Below are 9,963 nucleotides of genomic sequence, written 5' to 3' on the forward strand. Positions count from 1 at the left end.
GTATAATCAGGAAGTTTTTAAAAATTTAACAAATTCTACAAGTATGTCAACAAGTATTCAACAAGTTAGAGTTATAAACATTTGTTCAAAATTTTACACATGGTTAATACCTTCAGAGCAGTGAGTCAGCAGCAAGACTCTCATTTTTAAAACTTTACCCCTTTGTTCATTTTAAGGGTGGAGACCATTAAGGATGGAGACCATGTTGATGTCAGAACAATTGGTCCAGGGGTGTTTGAGGAGCCACTAGGAAGGGAGAAACAGGGAAATGTGGACCCAAGCAGCATAGTGTTCCCCAGAAAGTTGGGTTGGACACAAGTGTGTACATGCAGGAAAAAGTAAAACCACGAAGATGTGTTAATCTGAACAATGCTGTGAGCAAATGAGACACAGTTCTCCAGGGGACACTCTGAGAAATTACACAGAATGCACTTCAAAATTGTCCACCAGAAAGACAAATGAGAGGAAGGATGATCCATTGGCTCTCTTCTACCATTGGTCATGTTGGCCCAGAAGGTGTTCAAAATCTTGGACTTCAAAGATTGCATCTGCTTCAGAATGGCTGAGTAGTTTGCAGAAGGCATCTTAACAGATGGTAACAGAGAAGCAAGAGATAAGTGCTGCAACTGATGCAAGGTGCTGGCGGTGACACTATCACAAAGCTGGTTGCTGTAAAAATGTGGCCAAGAGGATGTGAGCTACAACACAAGAGTGGTTCAACATCAACTCTCAGAAGCACATGAGTCTCATGCAAATCTATTGTTCTTGAAATAATGAGCAAAGGACCATATTCATCCCTTTTGGGCAATAGTCAGAGAAAGGGGCACCCATAGAGAGAAAAGATCTGGTAATACTAGTTAGGGAGTGGAAGAAGCCAGTTGATATAGTTTGGCTGTGTTCCCACGCAGATTCTCATTTTGAATTGTAATCTGAATTGTAATTCCCATGTGTTGGAGCTGGGAACTGGTGGGAGGTAATTTATTCATGGGGTGGTTACCCTCATGCTGTTCTTATGATAGTGAGTTCTCACGAGATCTGATGGTTTTATAACAGGCTTTTCCCCATTTTGCGTGGCACTTCTCCTTGCTGCTGGCATGTGAAGAAGGACATGTTTGCTTCCCCTTCTGTCATGATCGTAAGTTTCCTGAGGCCTACCCAGCCATGCTGAACTGTGAGCCAACTAAACCTCTTTACTTTATAAATTACTCAGTCTCGGGTATGTCCTCATAGCAGAGTGAGAACAGACTAATGTACCAGGGTACAGAAGAAGCCTAAGACCAAACTGCACCTCTCTGTGCTTTAAACACAGACCAACACCTGGATGAGTGTTTTTCTTTTTCTTCTGTGCACATTTTTTTGTATTTGGCTGCTTTTTAACTTGCCAGCTCTGACAGAACAATGCCATCTCCGAGACACATAAATTAAGTTGCTTTTTATCTACACATAAATTAAGTTGCTTTATTGCTTTAGCTTCTCTGAGTTTTGTGCATTTTAGGGAGAGCTCTCAGCGTTTCCTGCTTACAGTCTTACTTTAGGCTCCTCCAAAAGCCAATCTTGAGAAAAGGATGTAGATACATGTATTTTATTTTATTTTTTAAGAGACAGGAGTCTTGCTATGTTGCCCAGGCTGGACTAGAACTCCTGGGTTCAAGTGATCCTCTCGCCTCAACCTCCTGTGTAGCTGGGAGTACAGATGCTTGTCACAATGCCCCAGGTAGTTTGAGAGGTGATCCCAGGAAGTGCAACAAGGGAGTGAGGAGTGAAGTAGAAAAGGGAAGACAGCCAATGAAAGGTGTGCACAAGGGAGCAGGTTACTGCTATCTCAAGCTTTCTGGGAGTGTGGCCCAAAGAGGGATAGGGAAGCTGGACTGTTTTTGCACCAGTTCCAGTTTCTCACTGGTTGAAAATTGCTGCTGGGGAAATTAAACCCATTACACTTCTAGGCTGCCCTGCATACAGGCAGAGCAAACTCCTCTAGTGCCAAGAAAGCCCCACAGGCAGAGAGGCATGGATGGTTGAGGTAGAAAGACATGGATGTGTCGCGCAACTGCAATGAATCCACACATTTGGCTGAGGGGTATAGATTGGGGCATCAGTTGCTTCTATGATACACTCTGAGATTATTTTGCAAAGGACAAAAATCCTTAAGCACGGAGAAAAACAATAGCAACAGCCTTCTTCTGGCGTCTAGAAGGAAAGAAGATAAGTTAATTAGTAAAAGGTTAGAGGCAGTTAAAATGAACTCTGAAACTGAGACTGTTTGTTAAACTTTGCAGACCAAATCTTTAAACTGGAATTGGATCCCTTTAATGAAAATCCCCTTTGCTGTTGCTGAAGAACAAATGAGGAAAGAAAAGAAACCAACATGTTTATTGCTTTCACCTATAAACCAAGAACCTCACTGAACTATGTTAAATAACAACAGTTTGGCTCTGTTTCTGTGAAGACCACATGGGGACTGATGGGTATTTTTAAATTTTCTCTTACTAGTCATTGTTCTGATTCATTACTAAGACGGAGCCACTCAAAGATGAGTGCTTTCTGATAGAAAAGTTGGGTGACAAAATATGAAAATGGGTCTTACACGCAGTGGATTTCACCAGGGTTGGAAGCATGGGCAGAGCAGAGAGAAACTAGAAAGGAAATACTCTCAGTGGTATCATAGATTTTTAAAATTCACCCCAATTCTTCATTTCCTCTTAATTAAGTTATAAATGCATACCTCTGTCTAGTGTACTGAGTGAACTTCCCCACCCGTTGATTCTAGATTTGGCCATCTAACTTACTTTGGAAAAGAAGTTGTTAGCAGCCATAGCATAACCTGTATGTTGGCTTATCTTCTTGGCAATCGTGATCATCCATGAAACGAACATGTCCCATGGGCTGCTATGTCTTCTCCTTTAGCCTAGGCCCTGGAAAGAAAAGTGGAGCGAACTTGAACCCATCATAGCCAAGAGCTTCAGTCTTGGGACATAAGTACGGAAATAGAGCTGCCCAATCAAGCGTATTCTAAATGAGTCAATAGCAGTCAACTCGAGAACCTAAGCATGAGAGCAGATGCTTACTATTGTAACCACTAAATTTGTGGGTGAATCTATAACGTAGCATTATAGCAGCAATAGTTGACTGATATAAGTGGTAGATTATTTTTCTTTTCTTGCCTATAGTTAGGGTGATAATTATAATAGGGGAATAAAGACTCTTGCTAAGACCAAGGGTTTACTGAGGAAATTAAAAAACATGAAATGATTAGGAAAGAGCCAAGGGGACGGGCTCCCTGGAGGGAATCTGCAGAGGATTCTGGGTCAAGTGACTGCTGTCCCAGTGACAAAATTCTGCCTCCTCACCAGTGATTGTGGATGATCTGAGTAGATGAAGACAATGGGGCTCTCCAAAATAATGTTCATCTGTATTCATTATTTTTTGTTTTTGATAAACATTACAGAATGTTTGGAAATAGTTAACACTCAGGTTTTGAAAAGGTGAGCTTTCCTGAGTATATAGGGGAGGTTCTCAAACGAAAAGATATTTTAATACCTTTTAAAATATTTAAACAAATCAGAGCTCCTTTATGCCAATACATCTCTGAAGAAAAGCTTATTCCAAATAGCTGTGCTATGAAGATAATGTGTACATAATATTATACTGACCTTTTGGACACAGAGGGATATACCTCGAATCTTTTCAAGTACAATAGAAAACTATTTAAATAATAAAGATTCAAGAGAGTCATACGAGTGTTTTGAATGTTTGCTTATTGAATTTCAATATACTTCAAATTAGAAAATCAACATTATTATTATTATTATTATTTTGAGACAGAGTCTCACTCTGTCTCCCAGGCTGGAGTGCAGTGGCATGATCTCGGCTCACTGTAACCTCCGCCACCCGGGTTCAAGCAATTTTTGTGCCTCCGCCTCCCAAGGAGCTGGAACTACAGGTGCCTGCCACCATGCCTGGCTAACTTTTTTGTATTTTTAGTAGAGATGGGGTTTTGCCATGTTAGCCAGGCTGATCTCAAACTCCTGACCTTAGGTGATCCCCCGGCCTTGGCCCCTCAAAGTGCTGGGATTACAGGCATGAGCCACCATGCCCAGCTTAGAAAATCAACATTATTGAAGAACTTGAGATGAAAATCAAAGATCTAGTCTTTGCATCCCCATATTCCCTAATTTGACAGCAAGTCTTACTGGTTTATGGGTAGGGATTTCTATAAAAATTTTAATGAATAAATAATCCCTTTGACATTTATAATCTATTCCAGAACACTAAAAAGATGAAAACCTTCCTAAATAATTACATGTGGCTTGACAAATGCTAATATTATGCCCAATAAAGAGAGCACCAGTAAAGAGAATAAACATTAAGCTCGATGCAAATAAAAATAATGAATAAAATATTTTCAAATTTATTGTGACAACATCTTAAAGTATTAACAATGCATGACGATCAAGGAAAGTTTACTGTAGGAATGCAAGAATGTTGTAGTAATAGGAAATGCATGCATGCTTAAAGCACTGGATTAACAGAATAAATGAGCAGAACATATACTATCTCAACAGTCGTTGGAAAAGTATTTGACAGACTATATTAGCCACCGCTGTCTAAAAAATTAAAAACTCTCAGGGAGTTGGGAAAAAGAGGACATTTCCTAAGTTTGACAGATTGCCTTCAAGAAAACTGTCAAACCAGTGATAAAATGTTACTTATTCTCATTAAAATCACAGGCAAGGCAATAATTCCACAAATCCCCATTATTCAAAATACTCCTGAGGGTCCTATAAAAAGAGACCAAAACATTGATAAATACTAGAAAAAAATAAATCCTTTCACATTAAAATTTAAAATAATGAAATAAAAACACATTAAAGAAATAGATTTGCAAGACGTCTAGGAATAACAAAACATACAAAAACCATCATTTCAATATAGCAACAATGAGCCACCAACAAAAAGATACCATTCAAAATACAACAAAAGCATAATACCTGTTTCCCCACAAAACCTTAAAGTTACTAAAAAGTCATATTTAAGGTCAGAAAAATAAACCTAAACATAAGAAAGTGAGTAACATGGCTTGAAATGTGAAGTCTCACATTTATAAGTTTTAAATTTTTTCTTAATCTATCTATTCAGCATTATCCCTATTAAAACTCTAAGGGTAATTTTAAATGAAGCTATTCCAGTTGATTCAAAATGCTATCTCTAAGAGTAAGTGCATAAGAACAGCCAGAAATATTATAATAAAGATAGCATTCATGTGAGTAGAAAAGGAATAAATAAATGGTATTTAAATATGTTGTACATACCATTATTATTCCATTTACACTTTACACAGTTGAGGAAACTGAAATACAGGGAAGTTAAATAGCCTGTCAAAGATCGCATAGCTGCCAAGTGGTGAAACCAAGATGCAAACTCAGAGCCAATGCTCCTCACTTACTTACCAGCATGCTATGCTGCCTCTGGCAAAAATATACATGTGTGTATACAAATATTGGAGAAAAGATTGATATCCATCACATACAAAGTTCCCACCAATCAATATTAAAAACAAACAACTCAATAAAAATAAAAATGGGAATAGGGTCTATAAGCAATTTTCAAAAGAAAAAATGGTGAGTAAATGTATGAAAAAATGTTCAAACTCACATTGGGGAAACGCAATTTAAAAATAACAACAAACATTTATAAAGTTTACAAAAATTTTAAAAGAGTTCTGATATTCAATGTTCCATGAGGAAGTAGGAAAATAGCTTCCTACTCCACAATGTTGGAATTCAATTTGGCATTGCTAGTCAAATTAAAAATTAACTTTAACTTAGCCATTAGCCTACTAAAATACTCACATATGTGCAAAAATACATGTAAAAATGATTGTTATTTTTAAAAGTGACCAATGGAAATAAACTTAATCAATAGAATGGAATAATATGCAGTCACAAAATTAAATAAATATGGACATGAAAAAATGTCAATTTGAAGTTTTTTAAAAGCACATGGAAAAAAATTGCACATAATGTGATCCTCTTTTCTATTTTATATGCATGGATGTGTGCACATGTGTGTATCCACTTCTAAATGCATTGTAAAAGTTCTCTATAAATACCAAAGTATTCATTATACTACTCTCAGTTATTTTCATATGTGTGTATTTGTGCATATTTATATGTATGCATATTATACCAAAATATTATCCACAGAGAAGAGAAATTAGAAAAGAGAAAAGGTTTCAATGAAGAATAAAGATGGACTTTTACTTTTACTCTATATATTTCTATAATTTTTGAATTAAAAAAAAGTTACTTGTATAATTTATAAAAGGAAAATAAATCAGACAAAAATTGTTTCCACAAATGAAAAAAGTTCATAAAACAAAAATATTATGTTTGATTAATACTTAACTATCAAATTACCATTTATAGATTCTAGTAACTACCATAATCAATTAAAATCTTGCAACTCAAAGTGAGGTCCTTGATCAGCAGCGACAGCATTACCTGGGGACTACTTAGAAATGCAGAACGGCAGGTTGCACCTCAGACCAGCAGAATTTGAAATTTAATAAGATTTCCAGGTGATTCTTATGCACATTCAAGTTTCTGAAACATTCTTCTAAGATTTTAAACATTTTGTCTTCTGCTTCAATCACTGATAAAGAAACTGCTTAAAAAGTAACATATCTCATAAATTTATTGTATAATACACAAAAAAATACTGGAAAATCTCTTCAAATACCAAAGACAATTTGCAGAGATAGTCGTTTCACAATATTAAACAATAGTTTTAAATGTTCAAATGTTAAACACAAAATTAGAATTTTTCCCATAACTTGGGAAGCAGGATAACTGAGTTAAAAAAAAAAAAAAAACGTATCTTAAGAAGGCCAGGGTGATCTTTGTAGATTGTAATTTTCCCTCTTGCATCTAAAATCAGCGTGTTTCTGCTACCTGAATGAAAAGCCAACCAAGCCCCAGATGTCTGGATTTCCCCATCCCCAGGTGAACTTACACAGTGCATCAGGAAACAATATGGAGAAGTAGACACATGGTTCATACCCCATTACCAGACACTCTACAGAAGGTTCAGCTTCCTGCTTTCACACAAAAATCAAATTTTTCCCCTTTACACCTTCACAACCTCTCACATAAATCTCACCCAAATTCCTACTTAGCATTCCCCAAAGGAAGACGCTCCCTGGACCAGGTGTGACTTCACCTCTAATTATTCTTTACTACATCTGCATGTGGCTTTCCTCATTACACTGCCATTAACATGAGGAAAGGGCCTCTGTTGCCTGAGCAACCAGAACTAGCACATGCACATGCCTACTGACTGCAACCCTACTTGTAGTTTTTCTATGATGTGCTTGGGTCCTCTCACTTTCCCCAGTTCTGCCCTTTCTCTTCTTTGTGGCTCTCTTTCCAGTGTCTGGCTGATTTGTCCAATTTCTCTTGAATGTATTACCTCAATTTCTCTTGTTTCCATGAGCTTAGACTGATGTTTTCCATCCTCCTAATCAGACTCTCCCTTTGAATTGCTCCTCTGCTATAGACTGCTGCCCCAACATTTTGTTTACCTTTTACATGTGTCTCTCTACAATATTATATTCACCATAAAAATGATTCAGTTTGCAAAGATTCCTTGTCTATCCTTATTTCCTTCCTTTTTCCTCTTGCTGTAGTTATTTTGCTACTGAAATACAAGGCTAATAGAAAAATGATGACCTCTATTATTATAATTCCTGGTAGTAAGTCACATAAAAATATTATATGCACCATCTCTTTTTTTTAAAGTGGTGGTTCTTAACCTAGGCTGGATGTTGGAATATTATGGGTAGCTCTAATAAATACTAATGCTTGGGTTCCATCCCCAGAGATTCTGATGTAATTGGTCCGGGGTGCTGCCTGGGCAAGGAATTTTCAAAACCTCCCTGGATGATTCTAACGTGCAACCAAAGTTGGGAAGCATGAAGGCTGATAGCTTTTCAAGGTAGCCCTTTCCATTTTGTTACTCCTTGGCATTTATGATGGTAAATTACAAATGCACCTTATCCTTAATGGTCTTATGCCAGTGTTGGCCTATTTGCCCTCCAAACCATTATTCTTTCCTTGCTGTGGGTAGTGCATTTTGGGGGATAGATACCCATAGGTTCTTTCCTAGGCTCACGAGATAGCTGGTTCCCAAAGAGCTTCACCCAATATCCAGTGGGAGGCTCTTCCAGGAACCTGGAGGGTGGGAGAAAGGGTGTCTCTTCCCCTCTCTGTGTGGTGCCTCTAGCTGTGTCCTGTGTCTCCAGCTCCTGCCAGACAGACTCACTGCGGCTTCAATTTCTTAGGTATAACCTGGCCCACAGACTTCCTTAACACAGCACTTTCCTTTGATTTCCAGTGAAGGGCTATTAGTAGTTTCCTCCTATATGTAAACTCTGGGGTATCTCACCACTCCATTTGGCAACTCAGTTCCTCTATCACCTGTATGACCAATTCCCAGTAAATTTTCCTCTGTGTTAAATACCTTAGAATTGTTTCTATTTTCATGGTACGGCCCTGCTTGACACAGTTTTCAGCCTACTGTCCAGTTTCCTGGATGTTCTGTATCTCTGATTTTTCCCTCCACTAGAGCCCACTGTGATCCTCATGAAACAGATACCATCTTAATGGTGCCAGGTCTATGTCACATTGCAAGATACATACATCACACATTGACCCAAGTGCTGTTGTTCAGAGTTACTACCTTAACAGTGTAGATATAAGAGAAACTTTCCTTTCCAGAAAAATTATATATCACTAGTGTTATGTTCAGAAGTACAGTGATATATCCCTTACCAGACCTTGGAATGAGTTCTATAAGCCCTTTTTAATCCCAAGGAGCATCAATATCACCCCAGAGCTTTCAGAAAACCAGAATCCTGAGCCCCACTCTAGACATGAGTTTTTAAAAATTTACATATAAGCTATTTCATATTCTGTAAGGTTTATCTACAGTCATGAATTGCTTAACAACAGGGATACTGTATTAGTCCATTCTCACACTACTAATAAAGACATATCTGAGACTGAGTAATTTATAAAGGAAAGAGGTTTAATTGACTCACAGTTTCGCATAGCTGGGGAGGCCTCAGGAAACTTACAATCCTGGTGGAAGGGGAAGCAAACACGCCCTTCTTCACATGGTGGCAGGAGCGAGAATGAGAACTGAGAAAAGGGGGAAGCCACTTGTAAAATCCCCAGATCTCATGAGAATTCACTCCCTATTACAAGAACAGAATAGGAGAAACCACCCCCATGATTCAATTATCTTCACCTGGTCCTGCCCTTAACACATGGGGATTACTACAATTCAATATGAGACTTTGGGTGGGGACACAGCAAAACCATATCGGATACATACTCACACAAACCTGGATGGCATAGCCTATATACCTAGGCTCTATATTGCCCTTAAGCTACAAACCTGTACAACATGTTACTATACTCTTTACCGTATACCGTAGGCAATTATAACACAATGGTAAGTATTAGTGAATCTAAATATAGAAAAGGTACAGTAAAAAGATGGTACAATAAACAAAACATGGTACACTTATAAAGGGCATTTACTGTGAATGAAGTTTGCAGGACTGGAAGTTTGTGTGAGTGAGTCAACAAGAGAGTGGTGAGTGAATGTGAAGACCTATGACATTCCTGTATATATATTCTGCTGTAGACTTTATAAACACTGTACACTAAGCCTGCACTAAACTTATGAAACATGTTTTTGTTTCTTTAATAGTAAATTAACCTTAACTTAGTGTAAACTTTATATATTTTAACTTTTTAAAACTTTTTGACTCTGTCACAATAACAGCTTAGAACATAAACACATCATACAAAAATATTTTCTTTATACCGTTATTCTTTTTATTTATTTATTTTATTTTATTTTATTTTTATTTTATTTTATTTTATTTTTTTTTTGAGA

Source organism: Mandrillus leucophaeus, unplaced genomic scaffold (genome assembly GCF_000951045.1).
Source record: "Mandrillus leucophaeus isolate KB7577 unplaced genomic scaffold, Mleu.le_1.0 Scaffold116, whole genome shotgun sequence".
Lineage (NCBI taxonomy): Eukaryota > Metazoa > Chordata > Mammalia > Primates > Cercopithecidae > Mandrillus > Mandrillus leucophaeus.